Source organism: Rhinopithecus roxellana, chromosome 18, assembly GCF_007565055.1.
Source record: "Rhinopithecus roxellana isolate Shanxi Qingling chromosome 18, ASM756505v1, whole genome shotgun sequence".
In the NCBI taxonomy this organism is placed as follows: domain Eukaryota; kingdom Metazoa; phylum Chordata; class Mammalia; order Primates; family Cercopithecidae; genus Rhinopithecus; species Rhinopithecus roxellana.
In genome coordinates, this window is record NC_044566.1 from 59,258,526 (window position 1) to 59,283,389 (window position 24,864).

Genomic DNA, 24,864 nt, shown 5'->3' on the forward strand with positions numbered 1-24,864 from the left:
AGTTATCTATTGCTATATGGCAAACCAATCCAAACTCAATGGCTGAAAACAACAGTCATTTATTGGTTCATAGTTCTGTATGTTGGCAATTTGGGCAGAGCTTAGCTGGTGAGTTCTTCTGCTGGTTTCTCCTTTCTTGTGCAGTGACAGTTCATTGGCAACTTGATGGAGTTTTGTGGCCTAATGGTGTCTCCCTCATATGCCTCATGGTTGGTTTCAGCTGTCAGCTCGGCCCTAGGCTCATAAGTTGCATATCACTTCTGCTTGATTTGTTGGTCAAAACACGTTGCATGGCCAAACCCAGATTTGAGGGCTCTTCCTGATAAGAGGAGCAGCAAGACTAAATTTCAAAGAGATACGGGATGTGAGGAATTATCACAGCAGCAGTCTATGTAAAAAGTCTGCTAGAGGACTGGTGGGGTGAGTGGTGAGAGGTGACAAGTGGTGAAAGGAGTGAGAGGGTGACTGATAACTTTGAGATTCAGAGGACCTGGATTCCAGTGTCACTCTACTGTTTCCCAGTGATGTGACCTTGGAAAAACTACTAACCTATCCAAGCTTTAGTTTGCTATCTCTTGAGACTAATTCCTCATCCACAGAGAACTTACTAACTCTCCTCCTTCACCTCCCCCATCCTGATTTGAAGCTTTCATGGTATTGGCATTCCCAGAGTAAGGTACAAGTCGACCATCCCTAATCCAAAACTCCAAAATCTGAAATGCTCCAGTGAGCATTTCCTTTGAGCATCATGTTGGCACTCAAAATCTTTCAGATTTTGGAGCATTTTGGATAATGCAAATATTTTTAAAAAATGAAAAAGAGCCAGAACCGGAAACACTTCTGGTCCCAAGCATTTCAGGTAAGGGATACTCAACCTCTATTCCCATCCAAATAAGTGCCCAAGTTAGGGACCTGGGAACCATACACTCCCTTACTCTCATCTCACTCTTAGCCATTGGTTCCTGCTTTCCACCTTTAAACCAGTGCTTAAATACCTTACAGGTGCCAGACCTGGGCTTAACAGGTAAACAAGGCTGACATGGTTCCAAGGAACTTGCACTCCACTGATAATATGAGAATCTCAAAGTTCTGTGAAGGAAACAAATGTTGTGAGAAGCAGTAAGGGCCCCAGGGACCCTGTTTTTGCCCACCGATATCCACAGCACCCCACTGCATCCAGGCCACCATTATCCCTGGCCGGTCACAAGTGTCTCAGTCACACGGATTCTCTGTCCTTTATGGTTCATCCTTCACACTCACAATACCTGTAGGTATTGTTTTCGAGAAAAAACTAATTCCATACTTGAAAATCCCTGTGACCCAGAGGATTAAAATCTGAACTCCTTAAGGTGGCATGAGAGGCCCTTCACTCTTGGCTGTGGTGTAGCCCTTCCCACACACACCCAGGTACTCTTCACCCTGAGGAGCTACACTCCTCACAGGTCGTAGGATTGGTCATACACTGGCAAGAATCTGTGCCTTCCCTTTGGGAAAGTCTTTACTCTGAAATGCCTCTCTTTGATGCCTACCATCTCCCCTTCTACACTCCAACATTTCTATTTACTTTTGTATTTTAGAACTGTAGAACATGTAAGTGCTCAATAAATGTTGAATGAATGTTTGTGGTATTTAAAGGAGGGGTAACTGAGTATGGTTTTGTCCACCAAAGAGTACCATGAGGAAGAAGAGGAGGTACATTTTGCTATGGAGTGGGCACTAGTGATGGAATGAGGGGGCCTTCCTTGGCAAAACAGCAATAGAGTGGGAATAGGAATTCCTGTAGCCACATCATCCAGGATGGAGAGTTGTGATGGAGAGGTGTTTTCTGAGGCTGAATACATGCTTGCAGGAGCCAGCAGTTTGGAAAAGACTGGGACTGTTTTTGTTGTACAGTGAGAAGTAATATATACCTGCTAACTTGGAGGAATTACTAGGAAGCTCTAAGAACAGAAAAACAGACAAAGACACACCAGCTAAACCTCCAAATATATCAGACTCAATACATAGTAAAGATGTTTTGAAAATAGTTTTAACCATAAAACTATTAACTCCATACTATTTAATTAAATTTTCTTTTCCATTTATACATATGACTGAAATTGCCTAGAAAAATACCTTTGATTCAGAACTCAAAATGTTTTATCATAGCTTTTGTTGTAGTTTAACATTAATAAAAATGCAGTTTTTATTAATAAAAAACTGCATTAATAACAATTACGGTTTTATTCTGTTGTGTTGAATACCCAAGTTATTTCTTAGCTAGATTTTAAACATTCACTAGGTTCCTTTTACTCATGCCATTGTTTCTATCTTTATTGACCTCCATTAGTGCTAAGAATTAACTTAGATCTACTTTCTATGAATAGAGGTCTGTTTTGACACTTAATTGATTGTAGAAATCAATGGCCCTAAAATAGTTTACAAAACAATTTCATACCCATAAGCTCATGGAATCCTCACAACAAATTCAGAAATATGACAAAACACAGTTTACTCATTTATAATACAATCTTAATAACGGCACCCTACACAAGACATCCAACTTGGGAAGTGATAAATGAAAGTATCTCTGTTTGCAGATGACATGATCTTATATGTGGAAAACCATAAAGACTCCACCAAAAAATGGTTAGAACTAATGAGCAAATTCAGCAAAGCTGCATGATACAAAACCAACATGCAAACATCAGTTGCATTGCTATACATGAACAATTAACAATCTGAAAATGAAATTAAGAAAACAATACCACTTATAATACTATCAAAAGGAAATAAGGATACCTAAGGATAAACTTAAGGTTCCTTAAGGATAGAATACTTAAGGATAAACTTAACCAAAGAGGCAAAAGACTTGTACATTGAAAACTGCAGGCATTGCTGAAAGAAATTAAAGATACAAGTAAATGGAAGGACATCTCATACCATGGATTAGAAGACAATATTGTTAAAATGTTTATACTACTTAAAGTGATCTAGAGATTCAATGCAATACCTATCAAAATCCCAGTGGGATTTTTTATTTTGCAGAAGTAGAAAAAAATTTCTAAAATTGCTGTGGAGTCTCAATGGATCCTGAATAGCCAAAACAATCTTTAAAAAGAAGAACAAAGTTGGAGGCTTCATACTTCCTGATTTCAAACATATTACTAAGTTTCAGTAATCAAAACAGTATGTTACTGGCATAAAAATAGACATATGGACCTATGAAACAGAATAGAGAGCCAAGAAACAAACCCTCGTGTATACAGTCCAATGATCTTCAATGAACTGATCAAGACTACATAATGAGAAAATGACAGTCTCCTCAATAAATGGGAAAACTGAATATTTACATATCAGTGAATAAAGTTGGATCCTTGCCTTATGCTACATATAAAAATAACAGAATGGATAAAATATCTGAATGTAAGACTTGAAAACTATAAAATTTCTAGAAGGAAATGGGAGAAAACCTTAATGAATGACATTGGATTTGCAAAAATTTATTTAATATGACATGAAAAACACAGGCAGCAAAAGCAAAAATAGACAAATAGGACTACATCAAACTTAAAAACTTTTGCACAGCAAAGGAAACAGTCAAGAGTGAAAAAGCAACCTATGCAATGGAAGAAAATATATGCAAACCATACATCAGATAAATGGTTAATATCTAGAATATATAAGAACTTCTACAACTTAACAACAACAACACAAACAAATTGCCTGATTTAAAAACATGGGCAAAAGACTTGAATAGATATTTCTTCAAATAAGATACACAAATGCCCAAGAAGCATATGAAAAGATGCTTGGTATCACTAATCATCAGGAAAATGCAAATAAAAACCACAATGAGATATTACCTCATACTCATAGGGATGGTCATTATCAAAAACAAACAGCAAAATAAGAAGTCTTGGCATTGATGTGGAGAAATTGGAACACTTGTGTATTGTTGATGGGAATATAAAACAGTGCAGCTGCTACGGAAAACAGAATGGAGGTTCCTAAAAGATTATACATAGAATTATCATATGATCCAGCAATTCTACTTCTTAGTATATCTCTAAAAGGATTAAAGCCAAGAGTTCAAAGAGATTTGCACCTCAAGTTCATTGTTGTGTTAGTCACAGTAGCCTAGAGGTGAAAGCAACCTAAATGTCCATTGATGATGAGTGAAAGCGTGAAGAAAATGTGGTATATACATAGAGGAGAATATTATTCAGGCTTAAAAAAGAAGGAAATCTTGTTATGTGTGAGCCTTGAGGTCATTATGCTAAGTGAAATAAGCCAATCACAAAAAGACCAGTTCGGCTTGATTCCACTTCTATGAGGATTCCAAAGAAGTCAAACTCATAGACACAGAAAGTAGAATGATGATTGTCAGTGGCTCGGGGGAGGGGGAAATGGGGAGGTTGTTGCTTAATTGGTATAAAATTTCAGTTTTGCAAGATGAAAAAGACCTGGAGACCCATTATACAACAATGTACGTAGAGAAAACACTAATGTGTTACCTCTTAACATATTAAGAAGTTATTTTTTATCCCTTAAAAATGGTTAAGATGGTACATTTATGTTGTGTTTTTTCACCACAATAAAAAAACATGCTACCTCATGGGGATATCATAGGATTACAGAGATAATGTATATAAAGCACTTGACTCATTATATGCACTTCCACATTAGCTATTATTATTGCTACAAATTAATCAACCCAAGCCTAAGGAAAAGTGACTTGCTCAAGTTTCCACAACTACTAAATGGCAGCACTGGACCATCAAGTCAGGTTTTCTCACTCTAGAGCTCATAGATTTTCTACTGTTCCTTGCTTCCTGAAACTGAAACTTTCTTCCATATGGTAAAAATTTACACCCTGGGATCCCCAACCAATATTTCAAAATCACTAGTCTGTTTCTTACTAAGCATACACATAAAATAGATGTTCTACTTTTAAGGCTATGCTGTTTTTCTAATGTAAACTTTTTTATCACTCACTTTACCTTTTGGGGGATATATATTAATTTTCCCCAAATCTTTCACTTTATTTGAGACCATCCTTATTCCAATCTCTTGGGCAGCCCTTCTTAGTCCATTATAGTGCCTTAGGACAAGCAGATCTTTAGGTTTTAACTATTAAATAAATCTTTAGTCTTGAAATCTGGCTTTGCCATTGAAACTAGGCAGAGAGTTGGAGCAACAAAGAAAAATCCCAAGGGAGTGAGGATTATGTCTGTTGTGTTCAATGTTGAATTCTCAGGGCTTTATGTGGTGCTATATTAATGGATGAGTAAGTAAAAGTGCTATCTAAAAGAGAGTCTTAGATTATCTGAGCTGGAAAGTAATCCAAGGTCAGCCATAACTACTCAGTGGAAGAGCTAGTCTCCCAACATATTTCTACTTAATACTACCCCACTCATAAGTGATACTGATCAGTTACTCTGTGTGGTTTACATAAGATGTGTTCTTCAAAGACATAATTTTGTCTGTCTCTTTTTATGAAGATACTAATGAAATATCTCTTTAGACAGTGATGAAACAGTTCTTTGAATCTAACATACTCTTGGTTTTTGTCACCAGGTAAAATGTTTCATTTCATTCTAAGGCATAAAGACTCTTTTCAACCCAATTGGTATAGTTTAAAAGCAAAAATCATTTCAAAGGAAATACGGTGTTTCTAAGAGCATCAGTAGAGATTGTGTCAAGCTTTTCCTTAAAATTTTTTGACAAGTGTAGTCAAATGGGTGTAGGGGATGGTGGTGAGGGGGGAGATGGGAAGTTTTTAATCAAGGGATCACACTGGTAAGTGCTGTGATCCAGAAATGTCTTTTCTAGCACCAAAGTTAGGATTAACTGGAGAAGCAAGATGCTGGAGGCAGGAAGACCGGAAAAATAGTTCATTGCAATAGTTCATGTGGGAAGTGAGGCTACTGCAAAACAGGTCAATGGCAGAAACAAAAAGGAGGAATAAGATGTTACAAATTGAGGCTTGTTTATGTTCTTGAAGGCAGGGCCCAAGTCTTACCTCTGCAGTACTAACACAATGCCTTCTTGCTAGCAACGACTCAATCTATAGATGTTTTATGAATTTATGAACCAATTGAAAGTGAGGCCAAAGAAAAACAGGGATTACAACATGACTTCATTATTTAACTTTTTTTCCTAGTTAGCTGAGAGTGGTGACTCCTTTAAGAAGTTAGAGATCGGCCGGGCGCGGTGGCTCAAGCCTGTAATCCCAGCACTTTGGGAGGCCGAGACGGGCGGATCACAAGGTCAGGAGATCGAGACCATCCTGGCTAACACGGTGAAACCCCGTCTCTACTAAAAAAAATACAAAAAACTAGCCGGGCGTGGTGGCGGGCGCCTGTAGTCCCAGCTACTCGGGAGGCTGAGGCAGGAGAATGGCGTAAACCCGGGAGGCGGAGCTTGCAGTGAGCTGAGATCCGGCCACTGCGCTCCAGCCTGGGCAACAGAGCGAGACTCTGTCTCAAAAAAAAAAAAAGTTAGAAATCTGGAACTGGGACTTTGAAAGAGGACAAGAGTGTTCCAGGAGAGGTGCAGAGTGCAGAAAGAGATTAGGATATGACTAGGAGAAAGCTGAATTCCTTGACATGGATGAGATTTTAGAGGGCTGGTTTAAGAAGAAAAGAGAAAAGGTTAATGTGTAGATCTTTGGGGAAAGCATGTACATATAAGAAAAGGAAGAAAGAAGAAAATTGAGCAGTGAAAACCAAAAGTAATTCCATAAGGGTGTATATCCAAGGGAAGAAAGAATTTCAGGAAGGAATCAGTGGTTAAAAAGTATCAAACTCTGAAGAAGAGACTGAAATTTTTAAGAGAAAGGAATTTATACCAATCTCAGAAGATGGCCGTAATTTAATTTCTAAAAGTAATAACATTCAGTAACGCAACAACATTGAGGAAAGCTATTGAGTAGCTGTTGTGAGCCAGAGTGGTTGTAATGCACTGTCCTCACTGTCCTCAAGGGATTGAGGACCAGTTGATTCCTGCTGTCACCTCAAGGTCAAGCACTGAAACCATTCCAGTATCAGAGGACTCAAGATGATAAAGATTGCTCTTCCCCTGTATCCACATAGATGCACTTTCCTGACTGGCTTCCTTATGCTCAGCATTAGACCACCATATTGCTAAGGAAACAGGGGATGCCAAGGAAGATCGTTGCTGAAAGCTTCTGATTTAGCACTCCAAAGTTTGGAAATCTCTGCATATGTACAAAGGCTTAAGGGGATTAACCAGGATGAAAAACTGAGGTCTGCTATTCAGCACAGGAGATTTTCCTCAAAATCTCTAACACTCACACAGCCATGCGTTTCCACTGAACCCAGGGGCCTCCTTGCACCTCGTCCTTCCTTATTCCTCTCCACAGAAACACTAACAAGGTATATGAGGAGAGTCCTGCTTGCCGCCAAGTCAGAAGAGAATACAAATCAGATTCCTGCCAAAGATTTTGGATCATGCCTTACTGGCCAGCCATAAATTCTGTCTTCTGAAAGGACTGATATGATTCATTCTCAGCAATCTGAAGCATTCAATAATAGGGTGATTCAGTCTTCAAAAATCAAAAGGCATTTCGGGTTCCCCAAAAGGCCAAAGAGAAAGCACAAATTACTCACAATTTGTAATGAAAACAGTACGTTTTCATAATTTTAAGAGGCTGGAATGAGCTTTAAGACAGCAAGATATGTGCATTATGTGTTTATGTAAACTGATTTGGGGGTGGTTTTTTTGCCCCCAGTTAGGTCATTTCTGTACTTTCTCATTCAAACTGTGAGATTAGCCTGATATTAATTTACCAACGGAACATCCACCTGCCCAAGCACACCTGCTGCTCTTAGGACATGAGCTGCTAATGCAATGTTTCTTAAACGTGCGCATGCATTAGAATCACCTGGAAGCCTGGCCAAAGCACAGATCACTGTGCCCCACCCACAGAATTTCTGATTCAGGAAGTCTGGAGTGGACCCAAGAATTTGCATCTGGAGCAAGTTCTCACGTCAGAGGTTTCCAGACTTCCTTGGCTCCTGATGTCCCCAAGGCCTCAGTAGTTTTTGCACAGTGTCCTTCAACAGGGCCACCAGACTTTTCTGATAACTCTGTTTCTAGGCCAAAAGAAATACCTCACAGTTGCATTTATTAAGTACATAGACTGAAACACCTGAAGAAGTATTTATGTCCTAACAACTTAGCAGCTATTTTTAAAAACACCCTTAAATTGAAAGAAAAATAATATTTTATTTTAATAATAACCACAATTACTTAATAATGAGATGTCTGCACTGGCTGGACACTGCACAGTTTCTCGAACCTGGGAATCAGATGGGCTATTGCCAGCCTTATTTTCTGTTCCATATTGATTTTCACATAGCACCTGCTTTTTATCACAGCATCTGCCAAAAATCCAGCTAGATATGGACTCACGGAAAGGAATGTTGTTGACAGAATCTCATGTTGAAAGCGTGAACTACTTTGGACTAGTAGTTTGCTGAATGTCTGACAGATGTCCTGTGTTGCCTGTGAGTCTCTCATGAATTTAAAAAATATCCCAAGGCTCCTGTGTGAGTTTGCTACAGCGCCCCAGAGTGCCCTGGTGCACATTGTGGGAACTGGTGACTCAGACATTCCTGATGCTAGTTTGAAGATGCCACTTTGAAAACCACTGTACTAATGGCTTCAAGAGACCAGAGGAAGGAGTTCTCTGAACATTTTTACATTTTCTGTGATGTTACGTAAGATCCTTAAAATATTGAAAAGGAAGAAATGCAGATAAATACATACAAATTCAGCACTAATGACTTTTTATTTCTATAGCAGAAGAACCACATATGGAAGAAATCAGAGAAGGAGTAAAGATATCAGAAGGCGTTGTATGCTATCATTGTTATGAATAATTTACAAAGCAATTTTTATAACCTTTTAAAGTCATAACTAATTAAACCTGGCAATCCCAGTGAGCCAGGTAACAATTGTTTTCCATGCTTTACACACAGGAAACTGATATATAAGATTAGGTGACTTGTCTCAGGCCAAAGAGAGGTAGATTTGTTGGAGGCAGAATGCTAAAATCACAGTATTTTTACTTTCATCAAAAAAAGTTATAAGAAACGGGACTATCATTTCATATCATTTAAAAAAGTCCCTCAAACTTCATAGTTAATTTTCACAAAAATCATGTAAGGTCACTGAACATCAAGTAGCACCATTTTATTAATGAGAACTCCATGGCCAGTTGTGGCCTTGTGCGAGGGGAATGTCAGTGAAGCATCTGAGAGAGCCCATGAGTGGAAGAGAGAAGATGGCATAATGAGTGTGAAGACAGGAGTACAGGGAGAGGAAGGCTGGTTTTTACCTTTGAACATAGCTGGGACTCTGTTCCTGTATCCTCAGGAGCATTTTCTCAAAAGAACAAAATTCAAAGCCACTTGAGGTCAAAGGGGCAGAAAACAGCTTATGACCAGAGAAGCAAGTACCAGTCAGTAGTTCTCCATCTCAAGGGGTGGAGGTTCTGCATCTGTTTGATGAAATCATTACTTCGTTGGGGGCTGGAACCAAGAGGTTCAAGAGAGTCTATTCAGACACAGCCAGCCTAGCATATTTTTCTATTTGTACACATGCTTATAAGCCACATATGTACACAAATACGGTCATATATATCTTTAGCTCATCTGCAGTACCTGGGACAGTGAGGGCCTGGTGCATTTGATGCAGGATTTTTCTTGGCCCTTTCAATGGACTCATAGAAAGGGCACCCCACCTATTCGGTCTGCCATGCTCAACCCCTTGCAGGAGGGAGCACGTGAGCAAGCAAGTGCAGGATCTGGCTGGCTGCTCTGGCTGCTGACACAGGAGCAGCTTCTGTGCAGGGCCTGCATCCAGACCAGGTGTGTCACCTTGAGGGGAATGCAGCAACACCCGGGTAAGGATGACTGCAACCCCAAAGCCCCAGAGGGGGTGTTACAGTGCTCCTTTAGTTCTGCCATCTGCAGACTTGTGTCAACAGCTCAGTTGGCCCCTTGCCTCATCGTGTGGGGTGGCTGCTCCACCAGCAAGGGCAAAGGGCTGCTGTGACAGCCTTTCTGGGTACCCACACTTGATGGGTCCTGAGCTCTCATCCAGCATCCAAGACGAATGAGATCACATAGACAATTGAAGGATGGTGAAGGCAGAGAATTTTATTGCGTGATGAAAATGGCTCTCAGTGGAGAGGGGAGCTGGAGAGGGGACGGAAAGGGCAGGTCATCTTCCCTGAAGTCAGGTTGTCTCTTCCCTGCAGTCAGGCTGTCGTCTTCTCTAATGACTGAGTCTGGGGTCTTTATAAGCACAGGATGGGGTGTGCATGCTGATTGGTTTGTGAGTATGCAAAAAAGGTTAAAGCGAAGATACAACTCAAATGTGGGCCTGACAGAATAGAAAACCAATTAGGAAAGGGTAGGTATATGGAAAATAGATGAAGGGTGAGGATCCATCAGAGGAAAGCACACCAAAGAGGAAGACAAGCTCTCAATCCAATCCTAGGATTTAACCTGTAGCTTGACTTTCAGGCTTTAAACTCTCTTCGGCTTGGAGGTGGGGTTTCACTGGGTACCTCCCCTATATGCTGAGGCATTTGGCTGCCTTCTGACGCTATCACATTGAGCAGTGCTTGATATGTTACTAAAATGTCAGGGGTTTGGTCTAGGTCTTGCTGCTCTCAGCACAGAATGTCAATCACTGAGACAACAAGTATTGCCAGAGAAGAAGGCTTTTAATCAGGTGCTGCAGCAAAGCAGAATGGGAGACTTAGTCTCAAATCCATCTCAACAATGGACTAAAATTAGGAGGTTTATGCAGGAAAACAGGGAACTAGGAAGAACAAGGAAGCAATCATGATGGATGAGGGGTCTTATGTCTCATCGTCTGGATGTAGTGATTGAGTGAATTTCATTCCCCTGCCTGAGGGTTGATTTCCTGAGGAAGGCACTCAGAACAGACAAATGTAAGTTTCTAGTTTTAATTCAAAGGGTCAATTTCTATGTTTATCGAAAAACCTGCCAATATCATTTCTTTGGGACAACTGAGCTGGTTTCAGATACACATCGTCAAAGTTTTTGGAGCATGATTGCAAGATTCTGGAGGAAAAGAGAAGAGATGAGAGATTATAAATTGAGTTATTGTGTTTTCACTTGTCCTGGAATATATGAGATTTAACACACTAACCAGTGATCTACATGACTAAACAGAGTACAGTAGTCCCTCTGCATCTGAGGGTTCTTCCCCACTTGTGAGTCAACAAATCCCAGATAAAAATATTTGAAAAAAAATTTAAAAATAAAAGAATAACAGTACAACAATAAAAATATAAAATTTAAAGTACAATACAAGAACCATTTACATAGCATATTTATTTAGTTTTGGAGACAGAGTCTTGCTCTGTCACCCAGGCTGGAATGCAGTGGTGTGATCTTGGCTCACTGTAACCTCCACCTCCCAGGTTCAAGTGATCCTCCTGTCTCAGCCCCTCGAGTAGCTGGGATTACAGGCACACGCCACCATGCTTGGCTACTTTTTGTATTTTTAGTAGAGACGGGGTTTTTCCATGTTGGCCAGGCTGGTCTCGAACTCCTGACCTCAGGCAATCCACCCGTCTTGGCCTCCCAAAGTGCTTGGATTACAGGCATGAGCCACCATGCCCGGCCTTTGTGCATAGCATTTACATTACAGTAGGTATTATATGTAATCTAAGGATGATTTAAAATATATGGGGGATGTACTGGGTTACATGCAAATACTATGCCATTTTATATCAGGGACTTGAGCATCTACAGATTTTAGTATGGGTGAGGGGGGCCTGGAACCAATCCCCTATGGATACTAAGAGATGACTATATACTAAAATGACACTGAATCATGAAGCTGTTAAAATCTTTAAAGTTTCAGGTAAACCTCAGTCATCTGGAAAAGCTATGGGAATGCCCCGGGCCTGCAGTCAGAAAGAGAGTCTGCAGTTTGCACTCCAGCTTTCTCCTGCTGGCCATGTGACCAAGGCCATTCTTTAACAGTCAGTTTTCTAAGACGTAGGTCTAAATAGAGCTCCAAAGGGAGGTGGTAAATGTGAACGTATGCTACAAGTTCTTATTATGTTCCCTTCAACTCAAGATGATGTGCACGGCCCAGACCACAACTCCCCCGAATCTGCCCCTCCTCCGGTCCCTCATTCATAATGTAGGGTTCTCTAATGCCCTAGCCTGCAGGGCAGTGAGGCCGGCCTGAGTAAGTCCTCAGGTGTGTTAGAGGAGTCCCAGGATTACAAAGCACCAGAGCTCATACCCTGTCTATAAAGGGAGCCACTCAGCCACCACCCGTGTGCCAGGCCTGAGCCTCATCTCCCTGGTGCCTTGTGCAATGTGTGGCACAGTGAGAACCTGGCCCTGCTGTCCTGAAAATCTTCATTCTGTCCAGGGCATTATGCACCAATGGCTGCCGAGTCAGCAGCCTGAGGGCTGATCAACCCCTCATCTCCACTCCCAGCCCATTGTCTTCACTGTGTCTCACCCTTGAGATAAATTCGAAGTTATCACTGTCCTTTGTCACTAGGCCTGCCAACTGAGGAGTGTCCTGAGATGCAAGACTTGAAGTTTTAAAACTGGGATGGTAGGTCATCCTATATACGGCCCAACTTAAACTCTATCTCCTTCTAAGCTAGTGTCCCAATCTCTCCAGTTGGAAATAAGTGTTATTTTCTCTCTTCTTTATATGCCCACAACATTCTGACTATGCTCACATCTTGGCACTTTGCAGGTATTACAGTTCTTTCCCAAGTGTTTCTGCTTCTTTCACCAGGTTCTTAGCATCTTGCAGTTACAGTTCTTCCATCCTCCTCAGTGCCTCGCTGGCACTTTGCACATCAGGGGTACTTAAGAGTACTTTGTGTACATTGAACAAATTAATCATTCAAACATAAAATGAGTAAAGACCGACCTTACGCGTCATAATGGACTAAGTAAACAGTGTTTTAGAAGAGATAATGTGATTCTCAGATGAATCAACATGAGGATAACAGGAAATAGGCTGAGATTTCAGCAAAAGAGAATTCTTGTGCATCAGAAAGCAGCCCTTGACCGGAAAGGGTGAAGAAAAAAAGTGGATATAGCTTACAAAAGAAGATTACAAAAGCTCCACTCTCAAAATCGTTCCACAGTGTCCCAGCATTCATGGATGTTTGTTTAAAATGAAGATTTTTCTGAAATAAAGGGCTGGGCAAAGTAATGTTGGAGGTGGTGTTCAGGCAGGCCGCCTCCAGGAAACCCAGGGCACCAGGATGAGTATTCTCCCTATTTCTACCAGAGCAGCCACGCCTCTTCTTCTTTCTAACCAAGGTAAGATGTGCATGTACCGCCTTTTTCCTGTCCAAGTTGTGACTGTTAGGGTTTAGAAGTCAAGAGCGTGACAGTAAAGCTAACTAGCCGCAGATGATGATCTGATGTTGTAGGTGAATACTTTTCCAATACGGGATTTATCTGAGGACCTAAGGCTCAGTGAATTACCACTTGCCATGGTCTTCACTGGAGAACGATGGCTCCAATCTCCTTCTTCCCCATGTGAACTGACCATCTGCTCCCAATCATTGCAAATTCACTTCCAGGCCTCATAAAGTCTCCCTGTGTTCTTGCTTGTCTTTGAAATGCCTCAGGCAACTGCTCTTCTGTCCAATGGAGCAGCCACAACAGCTGTGGGATTCACTAGGGTTTGTCTCTGCTCCATTTTTGGCAGCAGGCAACCACCACTAAGCCACTCTCCAAAAAAGCCTGCAAATTGTAAACCCATTTAAGGTTTAACTCCTGGGGGACAACAAAGAGAACTGCCTTTGAATGTGAGCTCTGTGTGCCTCACTGAGGCTTCTGGCACAGGGGCTTGTCCTCAGGGCCAGGGTGATGCGTAGGGAAAGTTACAAGCTTCTGAGGGAGTATTTTCACAGGTTTTCCAAACAAAGAGTTCTTTCTTCCAACCCCATACAACTCTCTTCTGATTGCCAATTAACCAAAGCTAGTGAAAAACAGGCCGTTTCTGTAAATAGACTAGAAGTAGTGTGTGCGTGTGGTGTGTGTGTGCACACGTGTGCTCGCGTGTCCATGCCTGGCATGGGTGATGTGACTTTTAATATTTTTCGTTTTTGTTTGTGTTTGTTCAAGCAGGCCATGCAATGAATGAAAGTCTGTTTTGAGTTCGACAAGAGATAAAGGGATGTTACAGGGCATCTTGTCCTTCTGGTAATTTTTCCAGTACTCACGCAGTCTTGCAGTTGTCCTGGCAACTTGAGTATGTTAAGTGTTTTGCTTTAAGTTGCCCTCTGTCCTCTTAAGTTGAGAGTTACCACCGTCTTCACCATAGGGTCTGTTTTGGTCTGTGTCATCTCACTGTCCTGACCATATCTCACCTGTCTTCCCCTGTTTACTTCCATGGAGTCACTATTTAGGAAGTCCCTTCTCAGCCCATCTGCCTTAAATCACCGCATTGTTTATTTTCCCACCAAGGAGGCTTCCCTCTGTTGGTTGCCTGTCTTTTAGATTGAGTATGCATTTGAAGATCTAGAAGCTCCTTTCCTTAGAAGCCCATACAGGCTGCTGGCGATTTTTATTCAGGCTGCTTCACCATTTGGTGCAGTCTTCCACCTAGTCAAAGCCTGCCAGAGTCTGATGGCCTTTTGGAATGGTTGCTGAAGTCTTCAAAACCCTACTTCTTTTAACTTTGCTTTTGTGGTTACATATGAGTAGTTTCCTAAGTTTTGCAATTTGGTATCTTGGAGTTTTGAAACAGTGTTGCATTTTGATTATTTTATCCACAATTATGATACTTACTGTGAGGTTACATACCAATTAGATCCTCGTCTTACTCGTGTCTAATCAATATTTCTTACTTGTTTTAATTCTGGCCTTTTTGGTTATCAGACACTATGTGATGGGGGAAAAAAGCTCTTCACAGGCCTCTAGTGGACATGTAGTGGAACTGCAGAAATCTTGTTTTCAAGTGTGTAGAACTGCGGTGTGGCCCATGTCCAAATGAGCAATCACAAACATGTTATTCATTTAGTATTTAATTTAAAGATAAATAGTATGCATGGAAGCAAGGAAGATAGGGATACTGGTGAAATCAAACTCTTGATTGACTAACTACAGCATATGACCAGGTTGTCCACTGTTGCCTGTTGTCCTCTGAACTGAGTTTCTTTGACTAAGGAGTCCACGCAGTCTCTGTTTTATAACAGGAGCTCAATTTCAACTTCCAGAAAAGAAATTGTAAATGAACTGTACTCTTAATTCATTTTTATCAATAATTTTTATGAAGAATGCCTGATATTTTAATAGATTCATAGTTTAAATAAGAAACAATCAGTTTAAATGTTTCTTCTCAAAAGAGTTGAAAATGATATGTCTCTATAAAGAAATACATGAGGGAGTAATGTGGTCCAGAGGCAACCTCAGCCTTCGCCAGAGGCTGCAATCCACCAGAATCCACTGGGCTCCCTCCCAGCCGTCAGCAATTTTCCATGAGCACTCCATGTACTCTTCATGCTTTCTGTGCCGTGCTTTTATGTTGCCTTTGCCTGAAATAACTCCTCCCTTCCACCACTTCCCTACCTGGCAAAATTCTTCATATCCTTACAAATCCAAGTCAAATGTTCTGTTTTCTTTGCATCTCCTTTCCCCCACCACACAACAGTTAAAAACTGCTCTGCGTTGTTTTGTTTTACTATCGCACATTCAATCTATCATTATGTTCATTTGTAAAGGGCCTGTCTCTTTCTGCTGATGGGCTTTGAGCTTCTCATATGTTGTTAGGATGGTGTTGTGCTTCGCAATATTCTCATCATCGCTTTATCCTCAGTAGCTAACACAGCTCCTGGCATCTCGTAAAGACTTTTTCAATTAACTGATACTCCTTATGTTGCTTGTCCTAGGAAAAAATGAGAGTGAGGGAAGTGTGCCTCATTTTGTCTTTGGTATCTAGGTTTGCATCCAGCATCTTGCCTCCCTATTGTTCCCCCTCCATAGTCATGTCCAAGTTAAAGTGGTCCTAATACCCTAAATTACCTTTTTCAGGATATTTGGACTATAAACCTTATCTCAAATTTAAAATGAAATGTTTTGCCCTAGTGTAAAACAGAACAGGAATTTCAAGCAATTAGGCTGGTGAGAGAGCTGTTTGGGGGAATGGAATGCCTAGCTCTAAATATAGAGTAATGGATGTCTCTTTTCCCTAAAAATTGGACCAGCTTCACTCTTTGTAGAGGGAGCTTCCATGCCTCCTTTTAGATTTAACTTACAAGTATTTTCAAGTTATTGATATGGAAAGTAGTTCTGGAACAAATTAGCTATCCGTTGAAATTCACATAGGGTTGAACTACCTGGGATCGTATTTTAGCTATCTATGAGGACAACGAGATTCTGATGAGTCCGTCACTGCCAGCAGACCTTGAACTAAGATAGAAAAGACTAAAGATGGAACTTTCAAGGGAATGGCTTTATGGCTAGAGATCTGATGTTACTGCACATTAGAGGGCTGAGCAAAGCTTGCAGGTTGTAGATGAGAGCAATTCAAAGCAACTGATCCCTGAGGCATTTTGTAACGGCCATTTAAAGGTTAGGAATGAAGCTTGATTTGCTGAAAACACTCAGTTTGGTTTTGCTTAGTTTTCTTTGAGGCAGAGGTTTTTAGTGTGGTGACTTCTCTGCAAAACTTCAGAAATTATGTAAGAACAAATGAATATACATATGCCATATGTTTAATGGAGAGAAATTTGTTAAGATCCCTAAAAAAATTTTAAAACCAGTTAAGAAGTACTGTTTTAAGAGAAAGGTAGATGTTTTATAGTACGAATCAAGTTACTAGACTTTTCCCTAAACATTGCTTGGACTAGCCTGAATATTACATTTTCGTATATTGTCCAATTGCCTGCTTATGAAATGTTCTTATCTGAATAATAGAACTAGATTTGAGGCCGGGCACGGTGGCCCACACCTGTAATCCCAGCACTTTGGGAGGTCAAGGTGGGCAGAATCACCTTGAGGTCAGGAGTTCAAGACCAGCCTGGCCAACATGGTGAAACCCTCTCTTTACTAAAAATAAAAAAATTAGCCAGGCATAGTGGTATGTGCCTATAATCCCAGCTACTTGGGAGGCCGAGGCAGGAGAATCGCTTGAACCCAGGAGGCGGAGGTTGCAGTGAGCCAATAGTGTGCCACTGTACTCCAACCTGGGCAACAAAATGAGATTCATCTTAAAAAAAAAAAAAAAAAAAAAAAAGGAACTACATTTGAAAGCTATTTTTCAAATATCCTAACACTTATAGCAATAGCTGGCAGTAGACTTTTACTAAAGACTTCCTGTACTTTTATGAGGCAAAAATGAAGGAATTGGAATAATTTGTTGGGGCAAAAGAACAACTTATTTACAAAAGAATGAAAGAGCACAAATAAAGTTTGTCTCTAACAAGAAGCTGCTTGGAGCTTGCATTTGTTTGCTCAGGCTGCCATAACAAAATGCCATAGACTGAATGGCTTAAACAGCAGATATTTGTTTTCTCACAGTTCTGGAGGATGGAAGTCTGATATCAGCATGCCAGCATGGTTGGGTTCTGGTGAGGGCTCTCTCCCTGGCTTGCAGACGGCCACCTTCTTGCTCTGTCCTCACATGGTGGAGGGAGGGCAAGCTCTCTGGTGTCTCTTCTTATAAGAACTTAATTAACCCCATCATGAGGGCCCTACCTCAGCTAACCCTGATTACCTCCAAAAGATCCCATCTTTAAGGATGCAGTCACACTGAGGATTAAGGCTTTAGCATATGAATTTGGTGGGGAGACACACTTCAGTCCATATCAGAGCTTAACCCATTTTGTGCAAGTGTTACTTCAGTTATGTAGTTTTCTAAATTTGCAATTAAATGTTACCACTAGAAGAAAATCACATATTAATATGAAGACTTTTTTTAAATTAAGGAAAAGATTTAAAGAACACAAGGCAGTATTTTATAAAACATAAAAAATATATCAAAGATAATTGTGCCAAGGAAATGAGAAAGCTAGGTGTTTAATACCTTTACATTTATGATACAGTGATACTTCGCTTACCCCAAAATTCAGCTCTGTGGTACATGAGCTATACAGAAAAGCCATAAAAATAAGCAGCATAAATATTATGTACCAAAGCTCTTCTGTTTTATTCATAGGGCAGTTCCTGACATCTTTACAACTTGGTTTATTTACTCTTATTTTACACATAGTTCTAACAAGCTTTGTTTCCAGGACTTTAGAGAATGAAAAAGTAAAAGTTAGAAGGAAGAGGAGGACTGCAGATGTACAGATGGCAGACAGAAATGGTGACTGACTAGTTGATAGCAATGGAGGAGAAGAAAATAACCATAAAAAAACCAATCTGGCTCAAGGACGCTGCACAGCTGCCTGAGGTCAGGAATGGCTCTATTTCCCACGTATTTCCCAGTTTCTGGCATAGCATTTGGTATATGTTTGTTGAATGAATGAATGTTTTATTTGGTACCAAGGACATCACAGCATAGTGTCTGATATTCATAATGTTTATCTTCAGTGATTAAGAATATATTAAATTATATATGTATTATTCTGTTTAGAAAGAAAGACATGTATCTATTTTTTAAATATCGTAATCCAAAAAAGTTATTGTTTTTAAGTTCAGATACTCTAATGTTAAATTTGTAGGTACACACACACACAAAACCCTGTTATCCTGACATACCTCATTCCTGAAATATTCAGACTTTACTGTCATTTGTTCCTGAAAAGAATGGAATGACATAGGCAACTGTCCAGCTGCTGAATCAAAGGTCAGGTAAGCCACGTATCTACACAGTGGAGAAGACTTGGTTATGCTTAGAAAAGCGTGGTTTTGAGAGGAAAATGTACAAAGTTGGTGATGTTTTACATCTCATATGTGTTCTAGTCAATATTGCTGATGTTGTTTTCTGAAGGAACAGAGACCCATTCAAACTGCTGAAGTATTAATGGTGGATGTAGTAGTCAATTAGCTATTGACAAAATATTCTAAAGTAACTCTTTCTTTTGTCTTTTTTTGTATTTTTTTTATTATACTTTAAGTTCTAGGGTACTTGTGCACAACGTGCAGGTTTGTTACATATGTATGCATGTGCTATGTTGGTGTGCTGCACCCATTAACCCGTCATTTACATTAGATATATCTCCTAATGCTATCCCTCCCCCCCTCCCCACAATAGGACCTGGTGTGTGATGATCCCCTTCCTGTGTCCAAGCGTTCTCATTGTTCAATTCCCACCTATGAGTGAAAACATGCGGTGTTAGTTTTTTTGTCCTTGTGATAGTTTGCTGAGAATGATGGTTTCTAGCTGCATCCATGTCCCTACAAAGGACACGAACTCATCCTTTTTTATGGCTGCATAGTATTCCATGGTGTATATGTGCCACATTTTCTTAATCTAGTCTATCGTTGTTGGAGATTTGGGTTGGTTCCAAGTCTTTGCTATTGTGAATAGTGCCACAATAAACATACGTGTGCATGTGTGTTTACAGCAGCATGATTTATAATCCTTTGGGTATATACCCCGTAATGGGATGACTGGGTCAAATGGTATTTCTAGTTCTAGATCCCTGAGGAATCGCCACACTGTCTTCCACAATGATTGAACTAGTTTACAGTCCCACCAACAGTGTAAAAGTGTTCCTATTTCTCCACATCCTCTCCAGCACCTGTTGTTTCCTGACTTTTTAATGATCACCATTCTAACTGGTGTGAGATGGTATCTCATTGTGGTTTTGATTTGCATTTCTTTGATGGCTAGTGATGATGAGCATTTTTTCATGTGTCTGTTGGCTGCATAAATGTCTTCTTTTGAGAAGTGTCTGTTCATATCCTTTGCCTACTGTTTGATGGGGTTGTTTCATTTTTTCTTGTAAATTTGTTTGAGTTCTTTGTAGATTCTGGATATTAGCCCTTTGTCAGATGAGTAGATTGCAAAAATTTTCTTCCATTCTGTAGGTTTCCTGTTCACTCTGATGGTAGTTTTTTTTTTGCTGTGCAGAAGCTCTTTAGTTTAAGTAGATCCCATTTGTCAATTTTGGCTTTTGTTGCCATTGCTTTTGTTGTTTTATATGTGAAGTCCTTGCCCATGCCTATGTCCTGAATGGTATTACCTAGGTTTTCTTCTAGGGTTTTTATGGTTCTGGGGCTAACATTTAAGTCTTTAATCCATCTTGAATTAATTTTTGTATAAGGTGTACGGAAGAGATGCCATTTCAGCTTTCTACATATGGCTGGCCAGTTTTCCCAGCACCATTTATTAAATAGGGAATCCTTTCCCCATTTCTTGTTTTTGTCAGGTTTGTCAACGATAAGATAGTTGTAGATGTGTGGTATTATTTCTGAGGGCTCTGTTCTCTTCCATTGGTGTATATCTCTGTTTTGGTACCAGTACCATGCTGTTTTGGTTACTGTAGCCTTCTACTGTAGTTTGAAGTCAGGTAGCATGATGCCTCCAGCTTTGCTCTTTTGTCTTAGGATTGACTTGGCAATGCAGGCTCTTTATTGGTTCCATATGGACTTTAAAGTAATTGTTTCCAATTCTGTGAAGAAAGTCATTGGTAGCTTGATGGGGATGGCATTGAATCTATAAATTACCTTGGGTAGTATGGCCATTTTCACGATATTGGTTCTTCCTATCCATGAGCGTGGAATGTTCTTCCATTTGTTTGTGTCCTCTTTTATTTCATTGAGCAATGGTTTGTAGTTCTCCTTGAAGAGGTCCTTCACAACCCTTGTAGGTTGGATTCCTAGGTATTTTATTCTCTTTGAAGCAATTTTGAATGGGAGTTCACTCATGATTTGGCTCTCTGTCTGTTATTGGTGTATAAGAATGCTTGTGATTTTTGCACATTGATTTTGTGTCCTGAGACTTTGCTGAAGTTGCTTATCAGCTTATGGAGATTTTGGGCTGAGACAATGGGGTTTTCTAAATATACAATCATGTCATCTGCAAACAGGGACAGTTTGATTTCCTCTTTGCCTAATTTAATACCTTTTATTTCTTTCTCTTGCCTGATTGCCCTGGCCAAAACTTCCAACACTATGCTGCATAGGAGTGGTAAGCGAGGGCATCCCTGTCATATGCCAGTTTTCAAGGGGAATGCTTCCAGTTTTTGCCCATTCAGTATGATATTGGCTGTGGGTCTGTCATAAATAACTCTTGTTATTTTGAGATACATCCCATCAATACCTAATTTATTGAGACTTTTTAGCATGAAGGGCTGTTGAATTTTGTCAAAGGCGTTTTCTGCATCTATTGAGATAATCATGCACTTTTTGTCTTTGGTTCTGTTTATATGCTGGATTACGTTTATTGATTTGTATATGTTGAACCAGCCTTGCATCCCCGGGATGAAGCCCACTTGTTCATCATGGATAAGCTTTTTGATGTGTTGCTGGATTCAGTTTGCCGGTATTTTATTGAGGATTTTTGCATCGATGTTCATTAGGGATATTGGTCTAAAATTCTCTTTTTTTGTAGTGTCTCTGCCAGGCTTTGATATCAGGATGATGCTGGCCTTATAAAATGAGTTAGGGAGGATTCCCTTTTTCTATTGATTGGAATAGTTTCAGAAGGAATGGTACCAGCTCCTCATACCACTGGTAGAATTCAGCTGTGAATCCGTCTGGTCCTGTACTTTTTTTGGTTAATAGGCTATTAATTATTGCCTCAATTTCAGAGTCTGTTATTGGTCTATTCAGAGATTCAACTTCTTCCTGGATTAGTCTTGGGAGGGTGTATGTGTCCAGGAATTTATCCATTTCTTCTAGATTTTCTAGTTGATTTGCGTAGAGGTGTTTATAGTATTCTCTGATGGTAGTTTGTATTTCTGTGGGATCAGTGGTGATATCCCCTTTATCATTTTTTATAGTGTGTATTTTATTCTTCTCTCTTTTCTTCTTTATTAGTCTTGCTAGTGGTCTATCAATTTTGTTGATCTTTAAAAAATAAAAAAAACCAGCTCCTGGATTCATTGATTTTTTTGAAGGGTTTTTTGTGTCTCTATCTCCTTCAGTTCTGCTCTGATCTTAGTTATTTCTTGCTTTCTGCTAGCTTTTGAATGTGTTTGCTCTTGCTTCTCTAGTTCTTTTAATTGTGATGTTAGGGTGTCAATTTTAGATCTTTCCTGCTTTCTCTTGTGGGCATTTAGTACTATACATTTCCCTCTACACACCGCTTTAAATGTGTCCCAGAGATTCTGGTATGTTGTGTCTTTGTTCTCGTTGGTTTCAAAGAACATCTTTATTTCTGCCTTCATTTCATTATTTACCCAGTAGTCATTCAGAAGCAGGTTGTTCAGTTTCCATGTAGTTGAGCAGTTTTGAGTGAGTTTCTTAATCCTGAGTTCTAGTTTGATTGCACTGTGGTCTGAGAGACAGTTGGTGAAAATTTGTGTTCTTTTACATTTGCTGAGGAATGCTTTACTTACAACTATGTGGTCAATTTTGGAATAACTGTGGTGTGGTGCTGAGAAGAATGTATATTCTGTTGATTTGGGGTGGAGATGTCTATTAGGTCCACGTGGTGCAGAGCTGAGTTCAATTCCTGGATATCCTTGTTAACTTTCTGTCTCATTGATCTGTCTAATGTTGACATTGGGGTGTTAAGGTCTCCCATTATTATTGCGTGGGAGTCTCAGTCTCTTTGTAAGTCTCTAAGGACTTGCTTTATGAATCTGGGTGCTCCTGTATTGGGTGCATATATATTTAGGATAGTTAGCTCTTCTTGTTGAATTGATCCCTTTACCATTATGTAATGGCCTTCTTTGTTTCTTTTGATCTTTGTTGGTTTAAAGTCTATTTTATCAGAGACTAGGATTGCAACCCCTGGCTTTTTTTGTTTTCCATTTGCTTGGTAGACCTTCCTCCAACCCTTCATTTTGAGCCTATGTGTGTCTCTGCATGTGAGATGAGTCTCCTGAATACAGCACACTGATGGGTCTTGACTCTTTATCCAATTTGCCAGTGTGTGTCTTTTAATTGAGCATTTAGCCCATTTATGTTTAAGGTTAATATTGTTATGTGTGAATTTAATCCTGACATTATGATGTTAGCTGGTTATTTTGCTTGTTAGTTGATGCAGTTTCTTTCTAGCATCGACGGTCTTTACAATTTGGCATGTTTTTGCAGTGGCTGGTACCAGTTGTTCCTTTCCATGTTTAGTGCTTCCTTCAGGGTCTCTTGTAGGGCAGGCCTGGTCGTGACAAAATCTCTCAGCATTTGCTTGTCTGTAAAGGATTTTATTTCTCCTTCACTTACAAAGCTTAGTTTGGCTGGATATGAAATTCTGGGTTGAAAAATTTTTTCTTTAAGAATGTTGAACATTGGCCCCCACTCTCCTCTGGCTTGTAGAGTTTCTGCCAAGAGATCAGCTGTTAGTCTGATAGGCTTCCCTTTGTGGGTAACCCAACCTTTCTCTCTGGCTGCCCTTAACATTTTTTCCTTCACTTCAACCTTGGTGAATGTGACAATTATGTATCTTGGAGTTGCTCTTCTCGAGGAGTATCTTTGTGACTTTCTCTGTATTTCCTGAATTTGAATGTTGGCCTGTCTTGCTAGGTTGGGGCAGTTCTCCTGGATAATATCCTGCAGAGTGTTTTCCAACTTGGTTCCATTCTCCCTGTCACTTTCAGGTACACCAATCAGATGTAGATTTGGTCTTTTCACATAATCCCATATTTCTTGCAGACTTTGTTTCTTTTTATTCTTTTTTCTCTAAACTTCTCTTCTCACTTCATTTCATTCATTTGATCTTCCATCTCTGATACCCTTTCTTCCAGTATGATCAAATTGGCTACTGAAGCTTGTGTATTCATCACGTAGTTCTTGTCCCATGGTTTTCAGCTCCATCAGGTCCTTTAAGGACTTCTCTGCATTGGTTATTCTAGTTAGCCATTCATCTAATCTTTTTTCAAAATTTTTAACTTCTTTGCAATGGGTTCAAACTTCCTCCTTTAGCTCGGAGAAGTTTCATCGTCTGAAGTCTTCTTCTCTCAACTCGTCAAAGTCATTCTCCATTCAGCTTTGTTTAGTTGCTGTTGAGGAGCTGCGTTCCTTTGGAGGAGGAGAGGCACTCTGATTTTTAGAATTTTCAGTTTTTCTGCTCTGTTTTTCCCCATCTTTGTGGTTTTATCTACCTTTGGTCTTTGATGTGGTGACATACAGATGGGGTTTTGTGTGGATATCCTTTCTGTTTGTTAGTTTTCCTTCTAACAGTCAGGACCCTCAGCTGCAGGTCTGTTTGAGTTTGCTGGATGTCCACTCCTCCTGTTTTCCTGGATATTAGCAGCAGAGGCTGCAGAACAGCGAATGTTGCTGAACAGAAAATGTTGCTGCCTGATCGTTCCTCTGGAAGTTTTTTCTCAGAGGGGTACCCGGCCATGTGAAGTGTTAGTCTGCCCCTACTGGGAGGTGCCTACCAGTTAGGCTACTTGGGGGTCTGGGACCCACTTGAGGAGGCAGTCTGTCCATTCTCACATCTCAAGCTCGGTGCTGGGAGAACCACTACTCTCTTGAAAGCTGTGAGACAGGGACATTTAAGTCTGCAGAGGTTTCTGCTACCTTTTGTTCAGCTATGCCCTACTCCCAGAAGTGGAGTCTACAGAGTTAGGCAGGCCTCCTTGAGCTGCGTTGGACTCCACCCAGTTTGAGTTTCCTGGCCGCTTTGTTTACCCACACAAGCCTCAGCAATGGTGGGCGCCCCTCCCCCATCCTCGCTGCCTTGCAGTTCGATCTCAGACTGCTGTGCTAGCAATGAGCGAGGCTCCATCGGCGTGGTACCCTCTGAGCCAGGCGTGGGATA

At 40.3% G+C, this 24,864-nt stretch overlaps 1 protein-coding gene across 4 annotated transcripts in view; it reads left to right on the forward strand.

Moving 5' to 3' along the window:
* STARD13 (StAR related lipid transfer domain containing 13) overlaps positions 1–24,864 on the forward strand; it is a 346,341-nt gene that overhangs the window by 195,918 nt on the left and 125,559 nt on the right. The window contains exon 1 of one of the 4 annotated variants that reach the window (XM_030922318.1): positions 13,329–13,352. The exons of the other annotated variants lie outside the window; for them this stretch is intronic. The gene's annotated coding sequence lies outside the window, so the exon portion shown is untranslated. Of the gene's footprint in view, positions 1–13,328; positions 13,353–24,864 lie in introns of those variants that run through there. 4 annotated transcript variants of the gene reach the window in all.